The 20102-nt window shown below is 43.1% G+C and overlaps 1 protein-coding gene and 1 long non-coding RNA gene across 4 annotated transcripts in view; one reads left to right on the top strand and one right to left on the bottom strand.

Moving 5' to 3' along the window:
* LOC120540236 (filamin-B) overlaps positions 1 to 20102 on the bottom strand; it is a 194040-nt gene that overhangs the window by 161358 nt on the left and 12580 nt on the right. The gene's annotated exons all lie outside the window — the stretch shown is intronic.
* Positions 6589 to 17798, top strand: LOC120540238. Its single transcript, XR_005635779.1, has 4 exons — positions 6589 to 7008; positions 15264 to 15507; positions 15682 to 15869; positions 17208 to 17798. It is a non-coding gene; the product is annotated as an uncharacterized LOC120540238 (long non-coding RNA).

Genomic DNA, 20102 nt, shown 5'->3' with positions numbered 1-20102 from the left:
CTTTTGCATGTTTGTCACACAAAATGTTTCTGATCATCAAACACATTTAACCATTAGTCAAATATAACACAAGTAAACACAAAATGCAGTTTTTAAATGATGGTTTTTATTATTTAGGAGAAAAAATCCAAACCTACATGGCCCTGTGTGAAAAAGTAATTGCCCCCTTGTTCAAAAATAACCTAACTGTGGTGTATCACAGCTGAGTTCAATTTCCGTAGCCACCCCCAGGCCTGATTACTGCCACACCTGTTTCAATCAAGAAATCACTTAAATAGGAGCTGCCTGACACAGAGAAGTAGACCAAAAGCACCTCAAAAGCTAGACATCATGCCAAGATCCAAAGAAATTCAGGAACAAATGAGAACAGAAGTAATTGAGATCTATCAGTCTGGTAAAGGTTATAAAGCCATTTCTAAAGCTTTGGGACTCCAGCGAACCACAGTGAGAGCCATTATCCACAAATGGCAAAAACATGGAACAGTGGTGAACCTTCCCAGGAGTGGCCGGCCGACCAAAATTACCCCAAGAGCGCAGAGACGACTCATCCGAGAGGTCACAAAAGACCCCAGGACAACGTCTAAAGAACTGCAGGCCTCACTTGCCTCAATTAAGGTCAGTGTTCACGACTCCACCATAAGAAAGAGACTGGGCAAAACGGCCTGCATGGCAGATTTCCAAGATGCAAACCACTGTTAAGCAAAAAGAACATTAGGGCTCGTCTCAATTTTGCTCAGAAACATCTCAATGATTGCCAAGACTTTTGGGAAAATACCTTGTGGACTGATGAGACAAAAGTTGAACTTTTTGGAAGGCAAATGTCCCGTTACATCTGGCGTAAAAGGAACACAGCATTTCAGAAAAAGAACATCACACCAACAGTAAAATATGGTGGTGGTAGTGTGATGGTCTGGGGTTGTTTTGCTGCTTCAGGACCTGGAAGGCTTGCTGTGATAGATGGAACCATGAATTCTACTGTCTACCAAAAAATCCTGAAGGAGAATGTCCGGCCATCTGTTCGTCAACTCAAGCTGAAGCGATCTTGGGTGCTGCAACAGGACAATGACCCAAAACACACCAGCAAATCCACCTCTGAATGGCTGAAGAAAAACAAAATAAAGACTTTGGAGTGGCCTAGTCAAAGTCCTGACCTGAATCCAATTGAGATGCTATGGTATGACCTTAAAAAGGCGGTTCATGCTAGAAAACCCTCAAATAAAGCTGAATTACAACAATTCTGCAAAGATGAGTGGGCCAAAATTCCTCCAGAGCGCCGTAAAAGACTCATTGCAAGTTATCGCAAACGCTTGATTGCAGTTATTGCTGCTAAGGGTGGCCCAACCAGTTATTAGGTTCAGGGGGCAATTACTTTTCACACAGGGCCATGTAGGTTTGGATTTTTTCTCCTAAATAATAAAAACCATCATTTAAAAACTGCCTTTTGTGTTTACTTGTGTTATATTTGACTAATGGTTAAATGTGTTTGATGATCAGAAACATTTTGTGTGACAAACATGCAAAAGAATAAGAAATCAGGAAGGGGGCAAATAGTTTTTCACACCACTGTAGTTCCTACACAATCTGGAGGTGGGTTCTGGGTCAGGGACTTGTTGTAAAACAAAAGAGACAGTCCAACTGACTGTGGCATGTCTTTCCAGAATGCAGTGGTAGCCATGCTAGTTACGTGTGCTTTCAATTGTAAATAAAGCAGCAGGAGTGACAACAATAAAGAACTTCCTACCCCATACACAGCAGTGGGAACCACAGACAACATCCGTTCGTTCACCTTCTCCGTGTCTCACAAAGGAACAGAACAAATGAAAGATTTCCACTGCTATGTCTCTTTGTCTTATTTGTCTCCTTTTTTTTTTTTTGGTAGTAATTCTATCATGAAGGCCCAAGTCACATAGTCTCTTCTGAACAGTTGATGCTGAGATGCGTCTGCTGCTTGAACTCCGTCAAGCACTTGGGGTACTAACACGTAGTGCGGTTAACTGACTGTCTCACTGTCTGGCGACTCTAATAAATTTATCCTCTGTGGCACAGGTCTGCCTTTCCTGTGGTGGTTAGCTGCTTTCATTATAGCACTTAATGGTTTTTGTAATGGCTGTTGTCATTTTCTTGATTTACTGATCTTCATTTCTCAAATTAGTGTTTGACTGTTTTATTTTTGCTAAATTGAGCAATTATTCCCATACTGTGAACTACTACTGAAAAGGGCTATTCATATCTACACTAACCCTAACCCTAACCTTGTTATAACTCAGCTCAGTGACTTATATGTCTTAACAAGGAAATAAATTACAGACTACAACGGACAGTCAGGACTGCAGAAAAAATCATTGGTGCTGATCTGCCCTCCATTCAGGACCTATACAGATCTCGAGTTAGGAAACAGGCAGAAAACATCATTGCAAATCCATCACACCCTGGTCATAATCTTTTTCAACTACTTCCCTCTGGTAGGCGCTACAGAGCACCGTACGCCAAAACTACCAGACACATGAACAGTTTCTTTCCACAGGCTATCACTTACATGAATACTTAAGTTAATCTCACAGCATCAGAGATAACACTTGTGTGATAAACCAGTCAATAACAATCATCCATTGTACTCAACTGGTCCCCATGTGTACAGTATATAATGTAACTGCTTATCTTATTTCATTATTCTATATTCCATTGTTTGTATTTATTCCGATTTTGCACTTTGCACATTTCCTACATACATGTAGGTATGTATATACAAATATATATTTCTTTCTTGTATATGTAGAAATGTTACTTTGTGACAGTTGTATACACACATACACATGCACAGAGATCAAGGTAAAACTGGAGTCCAATTCCTTGTACTGTATGTGTACATATACCGTATTTACCCGTGTACCACGCGCACATTTTTTCCCCAAAAATTAGCATTAGAAAATCAGGTGCGCGTCATACACAAGGATACTTCTGCTTGGGCTCGCTCGCCCACTCGCGCTCTCTCTCTCTCACTCACTTGCTCACTTGCTCGCCCACTCGCGCTCTCTCTCTCTCACTCACTCACTTGCTCGCCCACTCGCGCTCTCTCTCTCACTCACTTGCTCGCCCACTCGCGCCTCTCTCTCTCTCACTCTCGCCCACTCGCACTCTCTCTCTCACTCACTTCCTCGCCCACTCGCACTCTCTCTCACTAACTTGCTCGCCCACTCGCACTCTCTCTCACTAACTTGCTCGCCCACTCACACTCTCTCTCTCTCACTCACTTGCTCGCCCACTCGCGCTCTCTCTCTCACTCACTCACTTGCTCGCCCACTCGCACTCTCTCTCTCACTCACTTGCTCGCCCACTCGCACTCTCTCTCTCTCACTCACTTGCTCGCGCTCACACTCGGTCTCTAAACGCTTCCTATACAATCACAACGCGCGGCGTACACAGGACAAAACTTTTTTTGCGATTTTCTTTGTAAAAATTAGGGTGCACGTCTTACACGAGGGCGCGTGGTACACGAGTAAATACGGTACTTGGCCAATAAAGCTGATTCTGAAATTATACAAATTAACTTTTAACGATGGACACAAATCACTTGGATGATTGTGGTTTAACATTTTCCAACCCAAACTTTCACTAAAGTTGTAAAGTCCTTGCAGGGAGCACCTGGCTCTTGAACCCTAGTTTTTTGTTGCGAGGATGCAGCATGCTACCCGTGTGCCAATGTGCCTCCCACATTTATTCATGTATTTAATAAATTATTCATATACTAATTAGTATATTAGTGTATTAACAGTTTACTAATTAGTATATGTGATCATCTGTTTATTTGAATTCTATTTTTTATATTTACACCTGTGGGTATTTTCATCCATTTGTAACCCACTTACACAGTTCAAGGATTGCCAAGAAAAATTCAGTGCTTGGTGGGAAATAACCCAAGATAGGGTGCCAGTCAATTGCAGGGCACATACTTTCATTTGGCTGTGGTGGGCTGGCGCCCTGCCCAGGGTTTGTTTCCTGCCTTGCACCCTGTGCTGTCTGGGATTGGCTCCGGCAGACCCCCCCGTGACCCTGTAATTGGGATATAGCGGGTTGGATAATGGATGGATGGATACTTTCATTTGGTGGCAATCAAGAGTCACCAGATGGGTTTAAAATGTGGGGGAAAAAAAAACAGACAAACACGGAGCTGGGATTCAAAATTCAGGAGGTAGCTGAGCTAACCTTTGCCATCTAAATGTATTGATACATATATTCTTTTTATGCATTTAGTTATTTGTTCTTTCAAACAGGCACTTGTGTGCCTATCCATGTATTTAAATGTGTGTGTATGTGTTGATATACAGTGTCATATATTTTGTTAAACGGCTGTTTATTCATTCACACACATAAAGGGAACAGCACACCATGAAGTCAGTTTCATTTGAGAAGAGTTTTCGCTGAAACTGCACAGACTGGTAGTCGGTCACCCACAGTGCAAGCCACCTTTTCACAGGGGCCGTCTCTGACTGAACAAAGTTTTCATTTGTTTTCTCACCGCTCAGACCAGGAAACACCGAGTTCCTGTGGGTAACCTGCCAAATTCCAGCATACCAGTGATCTGCCGTAATAAAGACCTGTGTCAGGAATCCGGCAGCTTTGTGTTCTAACCAATCAAAAGCCATGCTAACTAAATGAAGTGAACGCATTCGATGCCCCCCACCTCCCTGAACGCTTGGGAGTCAGTTAACTGGGGTGGCATTTGGGTCCCAGGAAAACCAAATGAGCGGAAACAAAGGGGTGAGGTTATGGAGGCTGCCACCACCAGCCTGAACAGCTGATAACACTGAACACTCAATGAGGAAATGATCTACAGTAGGACTCCACCTAGTCGCGTCAAGCCCAGCCCAGACAAGCAGAAAAATGAACCCATGCATTGCATTTCTCATTGAGCGGGTTTTATCATTAACTTCTGCTTCAGCACTAACCTTTGCACCCACTTGCTTCACAAATAAGACTAACATACTACAGACCCCCGGCAGGGGTGGAATAAAATCGTCACCCCTCAAGAGAGACCGCCTCACCCTGCTGCAGGCATGCAATGTGGACCTAAACGCATATAAGAGTGATTGGCCGTTTTTCCGTATAAATACCTGGCCACCGCGAAGGTGACATTTGCTCCCCGACAGCCCTCTACTTTAAGTTAAGACTCACAGCACCGTACAGCATGCTGCTTAGTTAATAAGTGACGAATGTGCCTTTGTTTTCATTCCAAGGGCACTCGATGACAACATAAGGTGTCGTGGCTTTACTGTCACATTCTTGTGTCCGGTCGGCCTGGGCCTGATCATCAGTAGTCACCTTTGCATAATTCAAAGAAAGGCACAGACAATAACTTCAGCTTCTGCGCTGTGAGCCCCATTCTCAATAATTCGACAGCCATGTGGCCTGACGCAAGTGGCTTCACAATCACTGCACCCTGGGAGGCTACCGCAACCTCTGTCATGTTGAGAAGTGGAAATGTTCAGATGCTTTGATATTTTTCTGTATCATCCATTATTCTCTATAATGAGGCTCTTTTTATAAAAAAAAAAAACAAACAAACTGACAAATGGATGTTAAGGTAAACCATCAAAAGATGAACCAAACTCTTTAGTATGCTTTTAAATGACAATGATGCGTTTATTCCTCAAAAAGCACCTTAAGACACACTGTGCACATAACATTTAAAGAAATACTCCACGCAAAGATCATATCTTCTTTATATGTTATATGTTTCCCACCCAATGTGGTTTGTAGTGATGGCGGATACAATTTCTTAATATTATGTTTTCATGGGAGTACTTTTTGGTAGATCTACAGAGACCAATGCTGGGCCACAGCAAACAATATAAAATGTCCATGAAATTAATCTCATGTTACTTTTTTTTTTTTGCATTACCCACAAATCACGTCACCTACTTGTATATTCACCGCGTGCAAAACACGTGCATTTTTGCAAAAATGTTGTTAAAAGGGCTGCACGGTGGCGCAGTGGGTAGCGCTGCTGCCTCGCAGTTAGGACACCCGGGTTCGCTTCCCCTGGTCCTCCCTGTGTCTGCGTGGGTTTCCTCCCACAGTCCAAAGACATGCAGATTGGGTGCATTGGTGGTCCTAAATTGTCCCTCGTGTGTGCTTGGTGTGTGTGCCCTGCGGTGGGCTGGCACCCTGCCCGGGGTTTGTTTCCTGCCTTGCGCCCTGTGTTGGCTAGGATTGGCTCCAGCAGATCCCTGTGATGTAACAGGTTGGATAATGGATGGATGTTATTAAAAGAAACACTCCTGGAAAATCAGAGCATTGCACATACAGGAAATGTATTTACATTGGATCGAGCTTCTGGTTTCAACACCTGATGGTTCCCTTTATTCATCTGTAAAGAGTACCGTCTCATTCCATGTGAACATGTCTCCTCTTTGTGCACTGCTCCTATTTCCAGAAGTATTTTTTGATGTTTCCTATCATTACAGTCAGGATTTGAATGTAACGTACGCCTATCACCAGAATGACACTGCAAACAACCTTCATCCCACAGCCTGAGAATTCTGGGAGCACATATGACACCATGATTGGGACAGATGGGTCACACGATCACCATGGTGTATACCACTCACTGACTGGCCTGACTGAAGAGGAGGGTCCTAGCACCCCGTGTTACACAAAAGCTCAATTCATTCTAGAAAGTTGGTTTTCTTTTCAAGTGAAGTTATTTTCTCTCTTAATTCCTACAGGACTGGAAGAGAAGGTCAAAATCCGTGTTAACTTCAGAGACAATCTGCGGTTTTGCTGCTCCAAGAGAAGCCATTTAAGGAGGTTTGAGCTCCTAATGAGTACCTCCCCGGGGAGTTCCCTGAACACTGTCCACCGTGAGCAGGCCTAGGGGAAGACACCCAAATCATGCTAGCTGGCCTGGGAATTCCCCTAAAGGACGTGGACACTGTTTCTAGGATTAAGGAAGTCTGGTCTGACCTGCACAGCCTGTTACCAACACAGCCCTGACCAGGTGGAGTGAAAGTAAGCGGGCATGCAGTCACCCACAGACTCTTACAAAATGCTCATTTTTACCAGTTTTCAATTTTTTATTTTACTTTCTTATAATTCATGAAATTTGTAACAAAAAAACTTCTTTGCTGACTGGTTAGAAACTTGGTGCTCACTTCTTAATCCATACTGTTGACAAAGAGTCGAGTATTTATTTAAATTTTTAAAAATACTATTATTAAAAATCATTTTTTAATCTTAGCTTATCTTATACGTATGAAGATAATTTTAATGACATCGATTTAAAGATGTGTTCAAATTAAATTTTAATATTTACCTGGCATATGTTAAACTAGATCTACAGTACTTGGTTCGTCCAATATTTACATGTCGTTAGGGTACGAACATCAGTACAAACAGAATGAATAATTAGAATGAATACTTTTATTACCACTTCTTTGAACGTTACCCTATGTATAACCATATGCCTTTTTGGTAAACTGGATTGAATGTTTTATATGTTTATTAATCTGGAATGGAATATGAAGCCAGCTGTCGAGGTGTACTGCAGATGTGAAGCTGGAAGGTTTAAGGTTACAGAGTTGCCAGTGTGCTGACTTTGGCTATGCTGTGTACACACCCTGAAAAAGATCACTTCACGTGAACGCTACAGCAGGCAAGCACATCCATTTCACAAAGAACAAGTTCAAACTGTACACTTTTTTTATTATGGCACAGCTGTCACTAACATTGCTGATCAGTTGTTGATTTTAATATGAGGTGGTCTTCATCCATGTTATTTTAGCCATCATAGTTGGTTTGATATGCATAATGCATTGTGAACGATGCACTAATAACAGGTCTGTTTGATCTAGATAGATAGATAGATAGATAGATAGATAGATAGATAGATAGATAGAGAGATAGACAGATAGATAGACAGATAGATAGATAGATAGATAGATATAAAAGGCACTATATGATAGATAGATAGATAGATAGATAGATAGATAGATAGATAGATAGATAGATAGATAATTTTAATCTTAGTGTAGTCGGCAGGATAGATAGATAGGAAATGTACTATATAATAGTGACAGACAGGCAGGTAGACAGACAGATAGATAGGAAATGTACTATATAATAGTGATAGATAGATAGATTCAGATAGTATTCCCATACTCCAGCAGCAGCATACTGATAAAGAACAATATTAAATTATAGAGTGATAACAATGCAGGTATAACAGACAATAACTTTGAATAACGTTAACGTTTACCCCCCGGGTGGAATTGAAGAGTCGCATAGTGTGGGGTCTCCTCAGTCTGTCAGTGGAGCAGGACGGTGACCGCAGTCTGTGACTGAAGCTGCTCCTCTGTCTGGAGATGATCCTGTTCAGTGGATTATGTGAAACTGTCATATTTACAAGCTGTGTTTCAATGAATGAAAGGTACGGGTGTGCATTCTAATGATGTTATAAAATTTGTTGCAGAGAATTTGAAAATATTTTTAATTGCAGAGAGAGAGAGAGAGAGGTTAGGAGCAGGCGCTGATACAGCGCATTGCTGCACCCACCACACGACAAACCAACTCAGGATCTCAGATTTAGATCCGAGTGCAGCCTTGCAACGGGTGACACCTCACACTCAACACCACACAAGTTCAGATGGTGTTGAAACGTGGGAGGTTTGTTTTTATGGTGGCTGGAGTGCCAATCCTGCCACCAACCTCCGAAGTTTTTTCCTGCAGGTTGGAAGGCCTTCATGCAGGGATGGATGCAGATTAGCGTCACACCCAGGACGGAGCAATTGCAGGTTAAGGGCCTTGGCTCAAGAGCCCAACAGAGCAGAGTCCCATTTGGCATTTTACGGGATTTGAATCAGCAACCTTCCGATTGCCAGTGCAGATCCCTACCTCAGAGCCACCACTCTGCCACATTGAATTGCAAAAGGGGACATAAATCATTGAAAATACACTTTGCTCATCCTGTGTTGATTCTTGGAGGATCTGAGCACATTAATTCTGGTAATATATTAAAATGGTTTACTACGCAAAGGAGATTTAGCATATCTTCCTCTTAATATGCTTTATTTTATTTGTGCACCCAAATTACTGTACATACGAGGGAAAAAAAACAGAAATGTGCATCAGTACAGATGGTAACCAGCCAAGTACCCTTTCTGATATATTATACCAGTATCTTCATGATCAAACACCTTTGGGCACAGCACTGGGAACAGGAACTTACAATTACATTCTCAGACAATGAATGGAAGTTAACCCTTGACATAATACACTCTTCCTCAATTTAGGCTCGAATGTGCAGCAAGCATACATCTTTCCTGACTCAAACTCTAACCCAATATACCAAGGACTACATCTACGTTTTCATGTGTGTTCTCGATCGATCTTCTTGGCTTACAAAAAACTGGACTTTTGATTTTTATCTACACACTAGTCAGGAGTTAAGGCTGCCAAGTACACAAATCTTTATACACAACTGTTTGAAATGATGCCAGATACAGTAGGACACTGTTGCTCATTAAAAATGTCAGAGTGATAATTTTTATGACACTGCTTGCTTGCTGTCTTTTATAGTTCAAATGTAATTGTCTGTTCAACTTTCTACACCACAGTGGGAGTGAGAGGTACTACAATACTTAAAGCAACAGACAACAGCAAAAAATCAAATACAGACTTTATCCACCAATGCCTAGCCTAATGTTTGACATAGTTAAGATACTACAGGTTTTCCTGTGACATATCTAATTCCTGTTTACCTACTCCTTCTTCATTTTTTAATTGCCCGTTTTATCTTTCTTTTCAGTAGCACTGTAACGCAGTCATTATTGCTACTGCCTCATAAATATAGCAGCCAGGGTTTGAATCCTGTGCCTGGTTATTGTGAAGTTTGCACATTTTTATCAGGTTTACATGGGAATTTCCCTGCCTACTCTGGTTTCCCCCCCATATTCCCAAAGACAGACAATGTGTGTAAAGTTAACTGCTAGCCATTGACTGGTGGATGTGTGCACGTGTGGGCCTTGCACTGGACTGCCATGGCACTGTGTCCAAAGCTAGTTCGTGTCTTGTGCTCAATACTGGTGAGGAAGATTACAAGTTCCCCTACTCTCCCTAATATTACTTTGAATAGGATTATGGAGATACGAGAATGCTATGATCATTTCCTTTGGCAATGAAGAGAGCTTTACCCAAAACTAGCAAGCCAAGTGTGTTTAAACTGGTGCGGAGTCAGTGCCAGCAGACCTGGACCCATTTCAATTTGCTTGCAAAGCAAAGAGATCCACAGAGGACGCTGTGGCCATAGCTCTTCATGCTGCCCTGACCCACCTGGAGCAGCTGAGGAGTTACGCCAGACTGCTCTTTGTGGACTTCAGCTCAGTGTTTAACACTATCCTCCCACAACGACTGGTGTCCAAACTGGTAGATCTGGGACTTCCATCACTCACATGCAGTTAGATACTGGACTTCCTGTCTGGTCGCTCCCAGAGGGTCAGGATGGGTCCCCCACACCTCCACTGCTCTCAGCCTCAACACCGGGACGGCACAGGGTTGTGTGCTCAGTCCGCTCCTCTACACCCTCAACACATGTGACAAGTGTCCCCACTCGCCATAGCAACAGGATCATAAAGTTTCTGGATGACACGACGGTGGTCGGACTCCTCTCGGGCAAGGAGGGTGTGCTGGCATACAGGGACGAGGTGGAGCTGCTGTCAGAGTGGTGCACAGTCAATAACCTGCTCCTCAACACCACAAAAACGAAAGAGTGTCCATCTGTCTGTCTATCTATCTATCATATAGTGTCTGTCTATCTTAAATATGTATTTAGTCTATCAGTTTATCTATCTATCATATAGTGTCTATCAATCCATCACATAGTGTCTATCTATGTATCATATAGTGTCTGTCTATCTTAAATATGTATTTAGTCTATCTATCAATCTATCTAGCGATCTATCATATAGTGTCTATCTGTCTATCTATCATATAGTGTCTATCTGTCATATAGTGTTTATGTATCATATAGTGTCTATCTGCTATTTATAGAATATCCACTGGATTACAGGTTATATACAATAAAATAACACTTTGTTGAATGTACGCGATTCGTGCTGTGGCCGCTGCCTAACAATTACAGGTGTCCAGGTACAAATCACAGCCCAGCAACAGCTTAGTTAGCTTCTCTGTCACATCTCCAAGACACAGGAATACACTGATTGGTAAGGACAGCCAGCGGACACAGAACACAAGAAATTTGACAAACGGGAGGAGACCATTCAGTCCATTAAGCCCGTTTGTTTAGCTAATAGCTAAACTGACCCAGCATCTTTTCCAGATTCTTCTCAAAGGTTGTCGAGGTTTCTGCTGGTAGTTTGTTCCAGAGTCCCACAACTCTTTCTGTGAAGAAGTGCTGCCGGTCTTCTGTTTTAAATGCACACTGATGTCCTTGAGGGTGGCACAGTGGGTAACACCGCTTCGTAGCATTTAGGAGACCTGGGTTCGCTTCCCGGGTCCTCCCTGCGTGGAGTCTGCAAGTTCTCCCCGTGTCTGCGTGGGTTTCCTCCCACAGTCCAGAGACGTGCAGGTCAGGTGCATTGGCAATTCTAAATTGGCCCTAGTGTGTGCTTGGTGTGTTGGTGTGTGCGTGTGCACCCTGCCCGGGATTTGTTCCTGCCTTGAACCCTGTGTTGGCTGGGATTGGCTCCAGCAGACCCCCGTGACCAGTTAGGATAGAGTGGGTTGGATAATGGATGAATGGATGATGTCCTTGAGGGTGCAAATTCACCCTTTACATGAGAGAATGTTGCTGGTTGAATCAGGGTCTGTACTAAAGTGTGCTCTGTGATAGACAAATATCCCATCCACAGTCCTGTCTCGTACCCGATCCTGCCAGAAGATGTATAATGTATTCATGGGCAACATGGTGGCATGTCCCCTCACAGCACTCTATGTTCTTGTCTGAATCTTAGCCAACTATCTTCTAGGTGTACATGTGTTATTTTTTGCTTCAATTGTCAAAAACGTTTTCAGGGAGATTCTAATGAATTTCATGCACGTGTCATAAAAATAAGAACATGAGCACCCAATTAACATGTTGAAAATTAATATATTTGTACATTTAAGGCATCTCTCCACGTCATTAATAACACAAACAAGGTCAGCTAAAAGTTTTTTTTTTAGTAAAAAGCACACAATAGGAAGAGTTCCTTATTACGCTGAATGTATAATGTCAAAGGACAGGCTTCATTCAACGCTGTGTGTCAGAATAAGTGGGTCCACCAAAAATCTAAGCACACCAGCTTACCACCTGCCAGCTCCGTCTGTCTGTCTGTCTCTCTGTCTTACATCCTGACCCTCCTTCTTTCCAGCAGTGCCCCTTGTGCCTCAGAGTTCTGTCAGAAGCCCATTCAACTCTAAGAGTGCAAAGCTAATCGAGCTAAAGGCCATTCATTTTACTGAATCAGCCCGCAATCTCGGAGTTCTCTTTGACTCTAGTAGGTCATTTAAAGCGCATATTATGAAGTTGTCCAAATCAGGTTTCTTCCATGCTAAAAATGTTGGGAAATTAAGGCGCTTTCTAAAAAAACAGGATTCTGAGAAATTAATTCATGTAGCATTGACTACTGCAATGAAGTGTTCACTGGCTGTTCAAACTGCTCTTTATTCAGCCTCCAGTTAATCCAAAATGCGGCTGCAAGAATTATGACAAAAGCAAGAAAATACAAACACATCACTCCAGTTCGTAAATCCTTACACTGGCTCCCGGTTAGGTTTAGGGCAGATTTCAAAATCCTCCTTTTAACATATAAAGCATTAAATGGCCGAGGTCCGGCTTACTTGTCTGAACTTAACATTGATTTACAAACCTGAGCGCACATTAAGATCTCAAGATGGCGGTCTGCTTAGGATTCCAAGGATTAATAAAACAACAGGGGGAGGTCGAGCTTTTAGTTACAGGACCCCCTAAACTGTGGACTGGTCTGCCTGCGACTATAAGAGATGCCCCTTCGGTCTCAGCTTTTAAATCTCACGACTTCAGTTTAGCACACCCTGACTAGAGCTGCTGATTTACTGTACAGACTGCATCTCTGTTGTTAGTCATCAGCACTAAAACAGAAGTGACATGATAGTTTGAATTTGTTACTAACCCTCACCTGTTCGGTTTCTCTTCTCGGCACTCCAATGTGGCACTTGGTGTCACGGCCCACCTGCCAAGTTGTTTTGCCTGCCTAAGATAAAGTCATCTCTGATAGAGGATCGCAGGAATTGTGGGGTAGAGGGGTCCTTTCATTGGATTGGCTGGCCCAGCACTGGCCAAATGGGGGAGGCAGCTTGATGAGTGAGGTCTCCAGGACTGTAAACAAATCCAAATCATATTATGGGATATCATCTACTGTTAAATTCTACTTCGCACTTCTAAAATTTCTATTTTTATACTGTATTGAGGATTTGTTCTGTTCTGTGTATTGTATTGTATTGACCCCCTTCTTTTTGACACCCATTGCATGACAAACCTGCCTGGAAAGGGGTCTCTCTTTAAACTGCCATTTCTAAGGTTTTTTCCATTTTTTGGGAGTTTTTTCTTGTCTTCTTAGAGGGTCAAGGCTGGGGGGCTGTCAAGAGGCAGGGCCTGTTAAAGCCCATTGCGGCACTTCTTGTGTGATTTTGGGCTCTACAAAAATAAATTGTATTGTATTGTATTGTATTGTATTGGGGGCACGGTGGCGCAGTGGTAGCGCTGCTGCCTCGCAGTTAGGAGACCCGGGTTCGCTTCTCGGGTCCTCCCTGCGTGGAGTTTGCATGTTCTCCCCGTGTCTGCGTGGGTTTCCTCCCACAATCCAAAGACATGCAGGTTAGGTGGATTGGCGATTCTAAATTGGCCCTAGTGTGTGCTTGGTGTGTGGGTATGTTTGTGTGTGTCCTGCGGTGGGTTGGCACCCTGCCCAGGATTGGTTCCTGCCTTGTGCCCTGTGTTGGCTGGAATTGGCTCCAGCAGACCCCCGTGACCCTGTATTCGATTCAGCGGGTTAGAAAATGGATGGATGGATGTATTGTATTGTATTGTAAAGCCATTTGCCTGAAGTGACTGTGACACAAGTCTTTGCTTCTTTGTTTTGGGTTAAAAAAAAAAAGTAGACTTCTATGTATTGTTCTTGAGAAGGTATTGTTGCCTGCTGCTGACTTGGAGGACTTGCACTGGCCTTGCTAGCCACAGAGTAGTCTACTGATGAATGAATAACAGTAACATTTTTAACAGTAATGGCCACAGCATAAAGGATCTGAGGGTCACTGTGCTTATGGGGAATTTCAAGACCCAACAGGAGCGGAGAGAATGGGAATACAAACTTCTGCTTAAATTCAACACTCTACAAAATGGTCTGAACAGAGACAAGAGTTGTATGACCAGATATGTGATTGATTGACCAGCGGACTACATCAGTGGCTGATCTTACAGACAATGCACTTCAAAACAGGACTATCTCTAGTGACGGCTATCTCATCTCTACATTTTATTAGTTCATTGTTCTCTTCTTTTAGGGTTAATTCATCTCAGGTGTATTCATTTTGCTAACATTTGAACATAAAAGGTTGGTAAGATGAAAGTAAAAAATCACTTTGCTGTCCCAATATAAGCAAGCAGGGATTTGGAATTTCTTTGTTACACTTTGCCTGAATAAGGGGCCTTAGCTGCCTCGAAAGCTTGCATTTGTAATCTATAGGGTGGTCCAGATCTAATTAGGCAATTTTCATTACGCTGTAAGTTTATTACATAGAAAATCACCCGAAAAATCCCGGACCATCGAGAAGTGTGCGAACTGACGACATGAAGAATCGTCTTCGTGCCAAACTGGAATCGTCACCGTATAAATCAAAGTCATCCAGACGATCTGGATCTGCATAATTAGATCTGAACCACCCTGTATTTAGTTAGCCAATAAAAGGTGTCATTTCACCCTACCATCTCCTGGATGAATGAATAAATAATACATTCATAATATTTAGGTACAGAGTTCAAATCATACAAAATGGGCTACAACAGTAGGAGAATGGGTACAAAATCCTGGCTCAGGCACGGTTTGTGCCCAATTTCCACAATGTCCATACATCTGCATGGATTCTTCCTTATGGTTTCCTACCACATCCCAAAGATGTACAAGTTAAAGACTTAACTCTAAAATAGTCTCCTATGAGAGTGAATGAAGGCCTGTCTACACACACGTGCATCCATTCACTTTACGAATCTCCTTTTTTTTCCTCCAATATAGGATCACAGAGGTCCAAAGCCTGTCCATGGTATTACTGGGCAGAACGCAGGATCCAGCCCTATATGAAGTACCAATCCATCACTGGGCACACAGTTATGTCGGATTGAGCACAGGTTCCCAAGGCTATGCGGCAGCAATAATAATTTGTTCATCTTGACCTTAAAATCTCACATCATAGACTTGACATATGAAGAATCACCGAAGGGGCTGAGCAATTTCAGTTTAAGCGAATAAACATTATGAGGTAATTTTTCCAAAAAAACATTTGAGTTTTGAAAGTCCCTAATGTACCACTCTAACCACACTACCCCATAATTTATTTCATGTGTCTGCGAATCTCTCCGTGAAGAAAAACATTTGACGTTTGTGCAAAATTTATCCTTAATAATTTTCTTTCTGTGTCCCTGTGTTCTTGCAGAAGAACTCAAAAAGCAAAAACCAGGATCCACATATCTATGGGAAGTGAGAAAAAAAACCGGACTTCCTGAGCATACAAATAAGCACAGAGAAAAACAGACAAACCACAACAGAAGACACCCATGGGAAGACATGAAGGGAGGACCGACGTGAGAACACCACCTGCTGCACTGCTACGCCACTCCACAGGTACCAATCTGCATGAAATACCTTCTGTTTTGAGCAAAGACGTTACGGGGGTATGTTTTGGGGGTCACAGCAGGACTTTTAATGATGGAATGAAGGATTCTTCAGCCTCATGTAATGGAGTCTTTGCCACACGTGTCACCTAAAAAGCCACAAATTCACTGTGTCCTGTGAATTTACGATCCTTTGTCACACTCCGTACTGTATGTAGTATAATACCTGATGAAACTTGTCAGACAGACAGATAGACAGATTTTAGTATAGTAGGCAGGATAGATAGGATAGATAGATATTAATGTAACAGGCAGGATAAGATAGATAGATAGATAGATAGATAGATAGATAGATAGATAGATAGATAGATAGATAGATAGATAGATAGATAGATAGATAGATAGATAGATAGATAGATAGATAGATAGATAGACAGACAGACAGACAGACAGACAGACAGACAGACACTTTATTAATCCCAAGGGGAAATTCACATACTCCACATACACGGAGCTGACTAGGATCTGGAGTGCATTAAACGTCTGTGTTTGTCCAGTGACCACAATGTAAACAAAATAAAGAGCTCAGAGGACAGACATGAAATATACAATGGTTGAAAACCACAGGGTGGCATGGTGGCATATTGGGTAGCGCTGCTGTCTCGCAGTAATGACACCTGGGTTCGCTTCCCGTGTCCTCCCTGCGTGGAGTTTGCATGTTCTCCCCGTGTCTGCGTTGGTTTCCTCCCACAGTCCAAAGACATGCAGGTTAGGTCCCTGGTGTGTGCTTGGTGTGTGTGTGTCCTGCTGTGGGCTGGCACCCTGCCCAGGGTTTGTTTCCTGCCTTACGCCCTGTGTTGGCTGGGATTGGCTCCAGCAGACCCCTGTGACCTTGTAGTTAGGATATAGCAGGTTGGATAATGGATAGATGGATGGATGGATGAAAACCACAGGATTTTTTTTACATAAACTGAAGACCGTTTTACACAGTGTTCATTTGGGTCATGTAGGATACAACCTTTTGGCAGCTGTGTGGCTGAAGCCATCCAAATCTGCAAGTGGAGGTGGTGCCAGTAGCAAAATGTGAAACTATCCAAAACTCGGAGAAAAAAAACCAGGATACGTAAAAATACAACATGAGTACTGTGGCAGCAGGTTCTGTAGCCTTAGGGGATGAGAGTGACTTCACCTGCACAGTAAATATAGATAAATAGATACTTTATTAATCCCAAGGGGAAATTGACATAATATGACCGTCACTTCCTCAGAAATGACAACAATCTTATTTATTTAACTGACACTTTTATCCTCAACTATGTACTGTTTTCTGTTTTATACACTTTTCCAGCATATTGTCTCCAGAAGACAAAGCTTTGCTGTTAAAGAAAGGAACCAACTCTGGATGACGGGCCCACCCACCACATGCACGATCACTTAGCCTGACAGATGGCGACTGAGCAGTGGGAGTGTCATGGTTCCTGACAGAGACACACGTGTACAACCAAGAAAGGAAGGTTGGAGGCCTTTTATCTGGTGATGCTCATTTGCTTCAATCTAACGGTGGGAGGGGGGGGCAAAACAATTATACGCTAGCACTGCTAAAGCAGCAGCAAGAAAAAAAAAAAAACAAGCAACCATCACTACTTCCCTACTGGCCTTACAAAACAGGAAAAATACAGAAAACGGAAAGTGAATTTCAACACCCATCCTACTTAACCTCCTTATCGAGGGAAGGGTTACAGGGCAGTTGAAGCCTATCCCAGTAGCCACCATTAGAACAATCGAGACAAGAACAGGCCATTCAGCCCAACAAAGCTCGCCAATCCTCTCCACTTTAATTCTTCTAAACTAACATCAAGATGATTGTTGAAAGTCCCTGAAGTCTTATTGTCTACCAAACTACTTGGTCGCTTATTCCAAGTGTCTATCGTTCTTTGTGTGAAGAAAAACTTCCTAGTGTTTGTGTGAAATTCACCCTTCACAAGTTTCCAACTGTGTCCCTGTGTTCTTGATGACCTCATTTTAAAGTCACCATCTCGATCCACTGCAGTAATTCCCTTCATCATTTTAAACACTTCACTCAGGTCTCCTCTTCATCTCCTTAAGGCTCAGCTCTTTGAATCTTTCCTCATCACTCATCCCCTGTAGCCCTCAATCAGCCTCGTCGCTCTTCTCTGGACCTTTCAGAGAACAAGGCACAAGGAGGGCACAAACCCTGGAATATACATATATACACCACACACCCACACCCACCAGGGACAACATAGCATCACCAGTCCACCTAACCACCAAAGACATGCATGGTAGGTTAGGTGTATCTGAAAATATTATCAAATAGATAAACATTATAAATAAAAATGATAATCTCAAATATACCTGTAAATATTTACCAGCCCAAATTTATCTCTCTATCATGAAAAAAAATCTTGGGAGGGAGACGAGATGTGATCTTCTCGGAAGACAATTTGACATCCCGTGAGAGGCACTTGAACGTCACGTGAGGCAAGGCAGTGAGACAACATTTAAAACAAGTTTGCGGTCATCTAACCTTGCAGTTGTTGGAGTGCTTTTGGCAGAGACACTTCATGTGCTCCCAGCTCTTAAAACAACGACAAGCACAACACACAGCGCTCCAGCAGCAAGCCAACAGATGATCCGACCGCTTCTCCTTAGCATGCATTCAGCACCGTTCAACCCCCCAACCTAAACCCGCCTTCACAAAGCGAACAGCAGAGACGCAAAGTGACAAAAGGACAGTTGCTGTACAGGCTTTTAAATGATCGACGCGCAGCAGAACACACAGCGTGCCAGCAGCAACAAGCCAACAGATGATCTGACCGCTTCTCCTTAGCATGCATTCACCACCGTTCAACCCCCCAACCCAAGCCCGCCTTCACAAAGCGAACGGCAGAGACGCAAAGTGACAAAAGGACAGCTGCTGTACAGGCTTTTAAATGATCGACGCGCAGCACAACCAGCAGAACACACAGCGTGCCAGCAGCAACAAGCCAACAGATGATCTGACCGCTTCTCCTTAGCGTGCATTCAGCAGTTTTTCCAGTCCCCATAAAAAACCTACATTCACAACGTGAACGGCAGAGACGCAAAGTGACAAAAGGACAGCTGCTGTACAGGCTTTTAAATGATCGACGCGCGCGCAACAAGCAGAACACACAGCGTGCCAAAAACAGCAAGCCAGCAGATGATCTGACCGCTTCTCCTTATCGTGCGTTCAGCCGCCCCCCTTCACAATATGAGCAGCGTTATACATCCTGCGAGAAAGAGATTTTACCACGCCTGGGGCTGGAAATAAAGTATTGTTTTTACAAAAGTTTTAAAGTAAAAGTGAAAATAATTCATATGTAACAATTCCCATGAAAATAACAATCTCTGTAAATTTTATCTCCGGTAAACCAAACCTGGGGGTGGGCGAGAGAAGTGAGCAGGGGGGCAGAGTCCCCTAGTCAATTTAAAAAAAAAAAAAAAAGAAGTGCGTAAACAGTATAAAATGATTTCAGTCCTTACAAATGTCCCATGCATTATACAGGTACGTATGATGGACTGTGGTAAAGAAGACTCTCTGAAGTTGCTGGTTTGGGAATGCTATGTTAAACAAAACATAACTGCTCTTTACAGTCCTACATCAACAAAATTCAAGTCATATTGTATAACACAATAACAGCAGCCCAGGTGAGCAGAGAGCAAAGCAGCGGGTCCAGATGGTGTATCAGTCACGACTGCTGAAGGCCTGTGCGCTGGAACTGGGGAGTCCTCTACTGCACATCTTCAACCTGAGCCTGGAACAGGGGAGAGTCCCATGGCTTTGGAAAACATCTTGTGTCACCCCTGTCTCAAAGGTATCACGTCCTGGTGAGCTAAATGACTACCGGGCCTGTCACTCTGACGTCACATGTGGTAAAGACCATGGAGCGGCTGCTGCTTCACCACCTGAGGCCACAGGTCCGCCACACCCTCGACTCTCTGCAGTTCGCATGCCAGGAGAAGGTGGGAGCGGAGGATGCCATCATCTATATGCTACACCAATCCCTCTCCCACTTGGACAGAGGCAGTGGTGCTGTAAGAATTATGTTTCTGGACTTCTCTAGCGCCTTCAGCACCATCCAACCTCTGCTCCTTAGGGACAAGCTGACAGAGATGGGAGTAGACTCACACCTGGTGGCATGGATTGTGGACTATCTTACAGACAGACCTCAGTATGTGCGTCTCGGGAACTGCAGGTCTG

Source organism: Polypterus senegalus, chromosome 12, assembly GCF_016835505.1.
Source record: "Polypterus senegalus isolate Bchr_013 chromosome 12, ASM1683550v1, whole genome shotgun sequence".
Lineage (NCBI taxonomy): Eukaryota > Metazoa > Chordata > Cladistia > Polypteriformes > Polypteridae > Polypterus > Polypterus senegalus.
This window is presented reverse-complemented; position numbering and strand designations above follow the sequence as displayed.